Raw genomic sequence first — 12,539 nt, 5'->3', positions numbered from 1 at the left:
CAATTCAAGTTCTTTCATTTCTTATGTCTTCTTATATTAATTACTTAGTTAGCATGATTCCAATGATATAAGGTTAAACCTCCATTAGAGGAGGTTTATAAAGTCATGTGAGGATGGTTAACCATTAGTTTAATACTATTTTGCATAAAGAACTTCAAGTTCTTCGTTGGGAGTGTCTAGAGATAAAGCTCATAACGGAGAGCTAGAGTTTGGAGCTACCATCAAAGAGATTTGTGGTGGAGATTAACTTTCATGCTAGTGAAGCCTTGATCCAAGACGACTTGGTGTTCACTAGGGATTAAAACAAGCAATTCGTTAACTAACTAATAGTTAATAGAATCACGCATTACAAGAAAAAACGTTTTATATCACCGTTAAAAACAGTGACAAAAAGTCTTTTGTCACTATTTTTTTTTTTCCTAAAACCGTCACAAACACTCTTTGAAGAACAGTCACAAAAAAGTTAGAAACAGTCATAATATAACCACTTTCTAGTGACTGTTTTTACTAAATAGTGATAAATGTTACGCATAATTGTCATCAAAAGTAACCCTTTTATACCTGTTTTCACAAAATCGTGACAAATGGTTAAAATTTTTATAAAAAAAAACCAAAAATTCACTGAATTGGTTGTGCACTCCAATTTAAAAAAAAAAAAAAAAAAAAAAAAAAAAACTAAATTGGTTTTGCACTCCATATCTCTGCTGAATGCTTGTCCACCTTAAAAAAAATCTTAACAAACATAATCCATTAAATTTCCAAATATCATTCACAAATACTAATTCCATTGAACTAATCAAATCCAAATTAGACTTAGATAATTGTTACATGTATTTAAATAAAAATCAAAATGAAACATCTCAATAGTTAAAAAATAAAGCATCCTAGCCCACCGGAGTCGTCACATGAATTTAAACACACTTATCGTTCGTTTTAAGCATAGTCCTCAACACATTCTTGGATGAAGCCAACAAACTCGTACACTTGCTTCTCAGCGTAGTACACTTCTAACACGACTACAGTACTCCGGAGTACCACACAAGGTGGGGACTACTCTTAGTATAGCTCCCTCCACAACTCGCTTATGATATTCAATCCTTCCTGTAAGTAAAACAATTAGTGAGCGCAAATCAAAACTTCTGTAGTGTAGAAATTACAAGGCAATACCTTGAACCATTTTATAAGATTCTTGTTTGAATCAAACAGATTCACAAGTGTGACTTTCAAGATATTGAGAAAACAACGAATAATTTCAATAGACTAAGAAAAGGTTAAAGAAAATATACCTTCAGCAAGTCACCGACCACAAGCATTATAACAGTTCTCATCCTGAAAAAGCACTATGTCAATGAGGCGAAAAACAGGAACAAATAAAAAATCATAATAGGTGTCTTAAGATTTACTAAACAAGTGTGGTCAGGGATAAAGAGAGCCATGGGACTCATTGCAACAGTAATGAACTCTAATAACTTTAACGTTTTGGCTACTTAGGGCAACAAGGAAAACTCAAGCTAAGCAGATTCTGAGATCACATGGTGTGTGCGAGTGTATAATATATGAAATGAAAGGAACTGCCGACTGTTTGAAGGAGGGGGACATAGTGTTGATGTAGTGTATACTGACATTCTTACAAAAAGCTATACAGGAACCGACTCGTACTAGTGCTGCAAGAAACATTATTATCTCCCAACACAATGTACATGGAACAAACCACCTGTAGGCACTATGAAAATAAATGAAGTCGAATATATGAACTAAAATGGAACAGGTTATGGTGACCTAATTGGAATCCATAATGGCGAGACAATCTTAATGTATGGAACAGGTTATGGTGACCTAATTGGAATCCATAATGGCGAGACAATCTTAATGTTTTGTGTAAGCTAAGATGCAAAATGTTGACTATTTTAACCACTACACCATAACAGCTTTTTTGGAACGCCTATTTGGCATCACAAATAATTTTTGTGACACCAGACTTGGTGTTGGCCCTAGTGATATGGCATATAAGTGACTTGGATGCAACCTGATATGGCCTAATACAGCCTGGTGTTGGCCTAGTGTGGCCTGGCAAGTGGCTTGTATGACCTGGCAATGTGGCCTGACGCGGCCTATTGATATGGCTTGACACGGCCTGATAGCGACTTTTATTGTGGGCGACAAATGGCACGGTGGTCGATTCGGCACGGTCCGGACGGTTTGTTCGATCTTAATAACTTGTATATATATAAGCTAATAATTAATAATCAACTTAATGTGAAATAATATATTTAAGTAAAAAACACCATCTCCATATATTCTAATATCTAATATACAAATTTCTTATAAAATTAATATTAGAAACGGTATTGCTTATACCAGCACAAACAATTAAATTAAAATATAATGGACTTAGCTATTACTGTTCAGAAAAAGACAATGTAAATGGAAACACAATTCACTTACTTGTTGACTGGTATACATACGCCTTGGAAATACATACCTAATAATTCCAATTTTTAAAGCTGCCATCACCTTACCATACATATTAAAGCACTACTCCACATGATCTTCCCTTTTACTAAAGAAATTGTTATCTCTCCTTACATATGACCCCTTAATGACTTTCATATTCGAATGAGCTCCAATAATGACACCCTAACAAATCTATTTTCATCAAATTCATGGACCAATAAAGACAACTCAATCCAACATATCAGTATAACTAGCATTATTTAAACAACCTAAACTCTTCAATTCAATCACAAATTGCAACAATAGCCCATCACCAATTAAACAACAAAAAATGCAAAAACAAAAAAAAAATTAACCTTCAAAAAAATCTGACCTGCCAAGAACAGAAGCAAGAGTTCAAATATGATAAGCTTCAGATTCTTCTCCTTCAGGTTTTGAACAATAAACAATAGAAGGGGTTTTAGAAACTCTGTCACCCACCATATCGGAGCCTCTTCTTCATCGAAAGTGGAAAGGTACTTACGAATGAAATCGATAGCACGTGTAGTTGGTAAAGAGAGACGAGTTTTGTTATCTACAGCTATAGAAATGGGTACGGACTTTGATGGTTCAGATTTAATGAGGTTTTTAAGTGAACAAAATGCTATTGGTTAGTTCATTTTCGCCCACTCAATAACTCTAATCTCTCCAACAACACACACACAAAAGAGTTGTGAAAAGTTCCCACAAAACCTATCAAGATTGGAAGCGGTTTCAATTGGATATTTTATGTAAACGTCAATTAAGTTAACCAAATCAAACAACCCAATCTCTAATTCCTCTTTTACTGTTCAACACTTGTATAAGTGACGACTTTATTTAATAAATGAAAAGGGAGAAAAAGCTTGAACCTTGGAAGTAAAAGAGATCTTTGACGTTGCTCAAAGCTCGAAATTCGCAACAAAACCTTGGAAGTAAAAGAGATCTTTGACGTTGCTCAAAGCTCGAAATTAGCAACAAAACGACGTATAGAAGATAGAAAACTCATTTGTTGTCAGAAGAGATGAGAGAGATAAGCTTGTAGGAAACTTATTAGTGACGACAATTAGAAAGAAAAGCACCAGTGAGAGAGAAGAGAACGAAACCTACTAGTTGTGGTGTGTGTGTGCGGAGGCGTACGTACTTTGAAGCATAGTACAAAATATCCTGATATCGCGATATTTGGGGATATCTATCCAGATTTTAGAGAAAGATATATAAATATCATGATATGTTTAGAGATATATACGATTGTAAATATCAGTGATATTTTGACGATATTTGTGATATTTGAGGATATTTTGTGATATTTAGAGATATTTGGCGATATTTTGTGTATATAACAATTTTATTTAATATTTACCATTATATTTCAAATAAATATAAATAATTTATCATGATATATCAATAAATATCCACAATATTTGTCGATATTTTGGATATATCCATGATATTTAGATGTAAAACAATGTCAAATATCCCCAAAGAGGAAGATATATCCACGATACATATCCAGAAATTGAATATCGATAAATACCTATATCCTGATATTTTGTACTATGCTTGGAAGTGTTTGAAGGAAGTGGGCTGTGTTTAAGCAGTTACTTTTTAGTGGGGTTGTGGTGCGTGAGTAGTACACAAAATTAAATTAAATGGATCTTCTGCCTTATCTAAGACGTCACATACAGTATCGTAGTATGTAACTGTTGTGGGGGAATAGTCACAAATAATCCTCCACACATGTGTCATTCTCTAGAAAAAAAAGATTTGTGACAGTTCTAGAGTGGACAGTCACAAAAAATATTTCAAAACAGTCACAAAAACCTTTTTTTGTCATTTGTGACCGTTTCGAACAGAACAGTCACAAATAGCATTTTAAAACAGTCACAAAAGCCCTTTTTTGTACTAGTGACGTGGCGGATTAAATCCTTTTTAATATCTTCCCTCATCGTATACAACACTATTTTTCACACTTAAATCTACTGTTTTGATTCTCACTAGTAAAGCATTTATCTAATCTAGACTTGCATTCAAGTAACATACAACTAGAGTGGTACGAACACGACTACTCCTCATTATTTCTACCAAAATACTAGTAATCCTAGTATCTCCTATCTAATCTACTCGAAAGGTAGTTGCATAACCCTAGCTTGCTCGAAGATGTGATCTTGTATCTCCTATATCAATTTATGTATTAGGCTGCTTGAATTTTCAGCACATATGTAAAAACTCCTAGCAAGAACTGTCTTCTTACAGCACAACTCTTCACAAGTTTATATCAACAGTAAAGGTAATGTTTTGATTATAACGACGCTTAATCTAACTATGGACTAGTCAATACATGAAAGCTGTCATGAGAGATATAATCCATGAAAGTAATTCTATTAAAACTAGTAAAATTAATCAAGCTAATCATTAAGAAACAAGTTGAGAACAGTAAACAATAAACAAAAAAAAATTCTATGTAAGTCTAGGGCTTCTTCTAAGCCCTAGCTTATTATTTAGTTACTCATAAACATGGTGGTAGAAGCAAAAGAATAAGGAAGAGAAGTCATTGACAAAACCGTCGTCCTGTGTGGTGGTTTCATCTCCAGTAGCTTTCCTTCTTCTTCTTCCATTACTTTCCTATAATGGTTTGTGATTTTATGTGATGGGGGTGAGAGAGGGAGCTCTCTCTACTTCCTTTGTATATATAAGGATTGATTAGGGCATGCTAGAGTTTAGAATCCCCTTTGGAAAGGTTTTCTTTGGTGTTTGAATCATATTAGAACTTTCCAAATCGAATTCCAAGCGGTGAGTGCAAGCTGCGAAAGGTTTTGGAAAACACTAGAATTCTGCATTTTTAGAAGGGGGCACAGGACGCGCTCTCAAACAAGCTTATTGGAGGTCAAGTGCGCTCTAACTTTAACTTCTGAACTTAAAACTTTGAGAAGCTCTAGCATACTAATTCCAGACTCGTATCGAGCATCGGGCATTCTTCTTGTAATAAACCCCTGAGAAATTTACAATCATTTTAAAACCTCAGGTCTCAGCCATTTTCATCGCATTCACGTCGATTCCTGTAAAACCAATGAAATAGAACTAATCAAATGAACTTAGACTAATTAGCTAGATAATATAATATAAATATGGGTATAAATGTATAGCACTTATGTGCTTATCAAGCACTTAGGATATAAGAGGACTCCAACATAAATAAAATAATGCCATATGTTCACAAATCAAGCATGCGCCTATCATGGCTCCTATAGGATTAGCTTCTGAAATTCTGTGAAATAGTGAAATTTTACAAAATTGAAGTACCTAATTACATTATGCATCCCAATTAAATCAACAAGGCCCATGGGTTATGTATTTCGATATTTATACATGCAATTTTAATACGTGAACGTACAATGTGTTAAAATTAAATATACCACCCCCAAACAATTTGGGAGAGGGGGATGAAATAATTCAATAGCACAATTAAATAACGTAACTAACTAACTTAGACTCTACTAGAGTAAACAAGAGAGGGGAGGGGTGGCAAAAAGAATTAAGTTGCGTGACAAAAAAACTACATCCACAAACAAATTTTGGAAACTTTTTTTAAGTTAGAAAATTTGTGGCCGATACTCCAGAAAGGTGGTATGCTATAAAACTTGGGTCTTTTAAAGTGATTGTCTATCTAATTTATCTAATTTTTAATGGTTTTATTTTTTTATTTATTATTATTTTTTAATTAAATTAAAAATATGATAAAGAAATAAAAATGTAAACTCACTCCATAGAGGAACACTACTCAAACAACGAGAAAAAGTGTAAGAGAGGAATGTGTGAGTTACCTTAAAGATGCATTCCCATACAATATGAAATGAAATGGAGTACACCAAATAATAAGATGAGTCTCTTATAGTCAAATACTCGAGACGTTATCTAAAACATGTATTAACATGTAATTTACCATATATCAACAACCTAAAGAGTTGTGGGTCTTTCCATAAATAATTAACACAGAATGTACCCCTAAACAGAATTAGGCACCAAGATTTCCTATGACACAGCTTAGTGGAATGAGAGCAAAGCCGGATGGACCTAGAACGTAACCGAGCATGCACCTTCTTCTTCTTCGTTGAACGAATAGGTGTCCAAGTGAATGATCGTGAGAAAATGGATAGTTGTGGAAGATACATTAGATGTGGATAAGTTTTAGAAGGAAGGAATAGAAAAAATGAGAACGTGGGTTTAGTAAAAAACTCATTGGTGGCATGGGTTGGTATTATCATACATCTGAAAATAAAGACGTTACGTGGCTCTTTCTTGGGTATTATGTCCTTACCAAATGGGTTTTGGAAGTCATGAAGCACAGGAGAAGCAAAATGGTCAATTGCAAACTCAGGGTTCCATTAAAAAGGTGGAGGGCAAGGAACATAGGTAATGGAAAGTGGATGGTAGACGGGTGGGCTCGAGGTTGTGTTTGAGGGGGTGGTTCATCACAGACTCTTAGAAACTTGTCGAATTCCTCATCTAGGTTGTTTCCATCCACATAATTATGGTATTCATCTACATCTTTGAAGAAGTCATCTATCTTCTCCATTGTGAAATTGAATCCATCTCCCATACGGTCGGAAGGCAGGGTGGGTATCTACTTCAAGGAGTCGAAATTGTGATATTTGTCTTCTTCCATAAGATGGGTATCTACTAGTGTGGAGACGAAAGCGCCAGCCGCACTAATGTGAGATACAAAATTCTCAATAGACTTCACTTCTCCTTTTACATGCATGCCTAGTTATCCCTAATTGAGTAGAAAAATGTTAACCTCCACATAAAGATTTCCAAGGAAAAGAGTCATTAAGCCACCCCAGCAATTGATTTGGGCGCAACTTATGTGTCGAGAATAACGAAGTCGGTTGGATAGTAAAAATCTTAAACTTTAACGAGAACATTTTTAACGACACCTTAATAGAACAATCGGCTAACTGCAAAGTCATTTTGGTTGGTTGGAGTTTAGTTAGACCTAGTTGTTTATATAAATAAAAAGAGAGTAAGTTAAACACTTCCCCAAGTCTAATAGTGCAGTTGTTATGAAGTAATCTCCTAAGGTGCATTGTACAATAGGATGACCAGGGTCTTTGTACTTAATGATTCCATTATGTTTAGATAAAGAGGGATATTGTTTAATTAATTAAGAAGGCTTCTTTAGGTATGTTGGTTTTTCTCTTCGTGGTACACAACTCTTTTAGAAACTTAGCGTGTCCATGTAGACTTTTTATAGCATCTAGAAAATGTTGGTTTATAGTCAGATTTTTAAACATTTCTCTAATCTCATCAAAATTCTCATCCTTTTTAGACATAACTAATCTTTGGGGATACGGTGGTTTATCTCTATATTTAATATATGGTTACCAGTATTTAACAGGTGTAGGATCGTCATTTTCTATGACAGTGTCTTGTAAGGTCGTCTCTTTTGGTTGTGCTTGGATTGGAAATTCGACAGTTATAGGGTCTTATGCTACTAGAGCACGATACGAGTACGGTTCTAGGTTCGAGAACTGGATTGTGAAGTCCTATAAAAAAAACTCAACCTGATCAGTATAACTTGGAGGGCGTGCGCCCTTTATTCATTGATTTGAGAGTCAGGCTTTCTACAGTAGGATTCGGATTGGGCCAATGAACTAGATTGGACTCACATGAGTACTGAGTTGTACTCGTGATTAAACTGTAAAAACCCGTGCAAAGATGAAACTCGAACTACTTTGTGTAGGGGACGCCCTCCAAAAATTCTAGAACATTTACTGTAGTTGTTTTAGATGTCTAGGAAGTAGTCTGTAAAATTTCATAACAATCAGATCTAGGAAAGTCCTTCTCCTACACTGTAAAGTTTGTGAAATAGTTTTCGGTATACAAAACAAAATAATGAATGGTTAACCAATCAAAACAAAGACAAAAATCTCCAAATTCTTATTGGAGAATCCACTCAGATCGTAGGTGTTCCTATAAAAAATTTAGAGCTATTGGAAATCTGCAAACCTTCCTTACCAACTGTTGTTCCATAAACTAAGTGTTGAAACACTATAGAAACACACTGGAAACAATCAATTAGTTAGGTAGTCAAAATAGGTCAAACAACCGTCAAATATTTATAGTAACCTACTGACTCAGTAAGGATACTTTTGTAAAAAATTTAGAATTTTTGGAATTGTCTACGTAACCCTACTCGTTTATTTTTCCAGAAACTTACAGTTTGGAAGATAAAATTTAGCACTATAAAGATGGTATTAGGTCACTAGGTAAAACAACTAGAAAAATTATGAAAAACTTCTAGTAAATCAATAACACCTTACAAATTGTTCCTGCAAAACTTCAAAATTTTCTAAAATTTACAAATATGTTTACCACAGTGTTCTTCACTGTGACTCCGCAGTCACAAGGGAGGGCGGGCGCCCTTTAAGTTTAAAACAATGAATGTGAAACTTTTACAGATGACTCACATAGACGTCTGGACAACTTTTCTTTAGTCGTTTGCCCCAACTGGTCGTCTAAAAAAAAAAAATCAACAGTAAGAATATTAAGTTAAAGGTAATGAAAACGCGGAAAACAAGAATGAAAAATTAAAAGGGTGGGTGGGTTGAGAATGTGGGACTGTCCCTTTGATTCAAATAATAAAATCATTGTCTTGATATATTTAAGATGGCAGCTGCGCTATTTGATATCTACGAATTTGCTAAACACAATATTAATTACATAAATACTAGTACCTAACCTAACAAACACGTGATTATGTCAATACTTTACTCTCTCTATATATACTATCAAGTAATATAGATCTAATAAAGATTCGAATCCACTCTTAAACTATCAAGTCTAAATAAAATTTATTATTTAAATCACAAATAAACAAGGTGAGAGAGTAATAATATGTTGAGAGATTTCTATTCTACGATTATACTAATGACTATATTCTTAATCTAATATATCTAAGCAATTAAAATATGATATGCAAAATAAAGAGATATAGAGAAAGTTAGAGAGAAAACCCAAATCACTTTTCAATTCATTAATATACTAGCATAGATTTGTTGAGAAAACCCTAGTATTTATATTTTTCACACAAGGTGCAAACATAAAGACTAGACCTTTTATGGTCCCTAATCAATTATAGTATCCCTATAATGGGAGGAACTCATATAAGAGTTGCGTATGTTTTTATTTCTTTATATTAGTATAGATTAACCTTCCTTTTCAGGTGCTCCCATTTACAAGCACGTTTCCATGGTACTCTCTATCCTTTATTTTTATTCCATACTTTGGGGACAAAGCATGATTCTGTTTGGGAGTGGTATAGAAAAATATTGTAAATATTTAAGCACATATTAGGTTGTATATTACGTATTATTTGTCGTATAAAAATTAGAAAAGTATAAAAATCATAAAAATAGTTTATACTATGCACTTAGTGATAATGGTATTGTTCCCTTCTCCATGATGATATTAGTATAGAAATCTCACGTAGTACTTGAATTAGGATTTAATTTTTGATACTTAGATTAATATATAGATAATAGTCATTGCATCTTTTCTTGAACATTTTGCATGAGCATCTAGGATTGTACTTGACAGTATTTTTCTGATACCTAAGTTAGAGTACTTAATACATATCATATGAGCATCTAGCTTAAAAAGCCTCATAAGAGTGAAATATCTGAGTGATGACATAAGGGAAAAGTAAAATCCGAGTAGAGAAATCACACATCCACTTGCTTGATCACCATACCATATCCTAAGCAAGAATTTATGCTCTTTTTGGATCGATATAGCTAAAAATTCATACCTATATGTAATTATATGCTGGTCGCCCAACTGAGCCTTTTCATTAGCCTTTTCACAAACAACAAATCCCTTACCCAATAAAACAAAATAAAAAATAAAATTAGTCTACCTATCTGGATAAATCTGAGAAATAGGATGAGTGAAGAAAAGAGAAGAGAAAAACCTGTGTAAACAAAAATTTGTTAGTTGCTTCAAAAGAAAAAGAAAATAAAAGAAAGTTTCCATCTAAAGAAAATAAAAATAAAATAAAAAGTTAGAACTCCAAAAAACAGAATCAAAAGAGTCTAAAGCCAAAACAAAAGGGCTAATGATGGAAACAAAGTGATAAGCAAAGTAAAAACAAGGTTTTTGCTAGTTACATATTTTGAAGACCTTATTATCTCAAACTTGTCTTTTTGAATATCCATTTCCTTCTTTCTTTAACCAACACCTACGCCCTGTATCACCTAATAAAGACTTTTAGCTCAATTAGGAATAGGTTGGTGTGATAGTAAGTGGTAGATGTGTTTGATCGACCTCGATTTCCTTGAATTTTCATTGAGATTGTGAGGAAATGTGTGGCCACTACACACTGGAGTTAGCAAACTTGAGTGAAAAAATCATAATGTTATGTGTCTTGACATATTCCTTGTAAGAACCTACTTAAGGCACGCTACCCAAAAGTTTCATAAATAGAGCTGCTATTACATTTTATAGCATAGTTCATTGTATAGTTGTTTATCTTAAGATGATTTTATTATTATGCATATATTAATTTAGGTGTTATATTGATGATCATTGTTTAAATGCTAGTGAGATGTATAGATATCTGAGATAAATTAGGGGACATTACTTTTATTTCTTAGTCGTTGTAATATAAATGAAGTTTGTGAGTATCTTCTTTGGAAAACTCTCACGATGCTATAACTCGCCACTAGGAAATTCCTAGTGGTTTAAGGCCTTATTGCATATGGTCAATGCAATCACACTCTACAAAACAAGATTAGTTAGGACCACATTTTTTGCCACTTATCTGTTTTTATTTCTCTTCTTTGCTTGAGGACAAGCAAAATGCTATTTTGGGGTGGTGTGATAAGTACCCAAAAGTATAGTTTAAATCCCTTAATAGTATTCTACTTAGGCCAATTATGTCTATAATAAATAAGAATTAGTATTGCTTACGTGTTTTTGTGTATTTAAGGTTTTCAAGCTGTTTATGTGCTTAAAGACACCATTTTGCATGGAAAATGAGTCAAGATGATTGCTAGAAGAGTTCTATGTTTAAAGCCCAAGAATCAAGAAGAAAAAGCATTTTAAAGCCCAGTCAAAACTGGGAAGTCAAAGTTAATTCGGGTAGGAAAAAGACAAAAAACTATCAAAACTTCAAAAGGGCGTATCTTTAGATTCAGGCCTCGGAATTTGGCATACTCTATGTCAAAATGACTGGCTCAGAATAAGATTTCCAATGGATCTAACTCTGCCTGAATCGGAGCTGTAAAAGTAGATGAAATGGGTAATAAAGTAATTTCCAACAGAACTGGCTCCTTTAGACTTAACCTAATGGACTTTGGGCTCATATAAGAAGCCCAAAGTCCCCCTTTCAGGCCTATGCACGAAAAATGTAACCCTAATCTTCTCCTATATAAAGAGGATTAAGGTTAAACCTAACTTGGCTACTCCCCCATTAGTTTAGTAGTAATAAGGGTTCTCTCCCTCTCTCCCTTTTCTTTAGTTTAGTTTAGGTTTAGTTAAATAATTATGATTTTATAATTGTAGCCTCCGAACCTCCATTAAAGACTTTAGTTCTTTAATTCAATTCAAGTTCTTTATTATTATGCCTTCTTATTATTGTTTTAGTTTAATTAATCCAATGACACAAGGCTAAAACCTCCATTAGAGGGGGTTTATGAAGCCACGTGAGGATGATTATTAGTAGTATAGTTATTGTTTTAAGGGTTAGATAGACTTACCCCCCCATTACTAGTTGCCAATTAGTGTTTACCCCCCCCCCCCCCCATTTGTAAGATCCAACGGTCAGATTTCTTCATCTAAAAAAAAATTCATCTCGTAGCCGTTGGATCTTGCAATTGGGGGGGGGTTTCACTAATATTTTTGAAAATGGGGGTAACACTAATTGCAACTATTAATGGAGGGGTAAGTCCTAACTAACCTTTGTTTTAAACAACATTTCAAGTTTGATTCTTATGATTGTTTAGATATAAAAGTCATAAGAGTTGAGCTAGACTTTAGATCCACCATCAAAGAGATTTGTGGTGGGG

At 33.9% G+C, this 12,539-nt stretch overlaps 1 long non-coding RNA gene across 1 annotated transcript; it reads right to left on the bottom strand.

Moving 5' to 3' along the window:
- Nucleotides 1–728: 728 nt before the first annotated feature.
- LOC147515143 (uncharacterized) lies at nucleotides 729–3,132 on the bottom strand. The gene is made up of 3 exons (XR_015213377.1): nucleotides 2,828–3,132; nucleotides 1,287–1,329; nucleotides 729–1,101 (listed from the first exon to the last, which is right to left on the bottom strand). It is a non-coding gene; the product is annotated as an uncharacterized LOC147515143 (long non-coding RNA).
- Nucleotides 3,133–12,539: the final 9,407 nt, after the last annotated feature.

Source organism: Coptis chinensis, chromosome 2 (genome assembly GCF_015680905.1).
Source record: "Coptis chinensis isolate HL-2020 chromosome 2, ASM1568090v1, whole genome shotgun sequence".
Taxonomy (NCBI): Eukaryota; Viridiplantae; Streptophyta; class Magnoliopsida; order Ranunculales; family Ranunculaceae; genus Coptis; species Coptis chinensis.
Note: the sequence above shows the minus strand (reverse complement) of the source record. Positions and strands in the feature narration are given on the sequence as shown.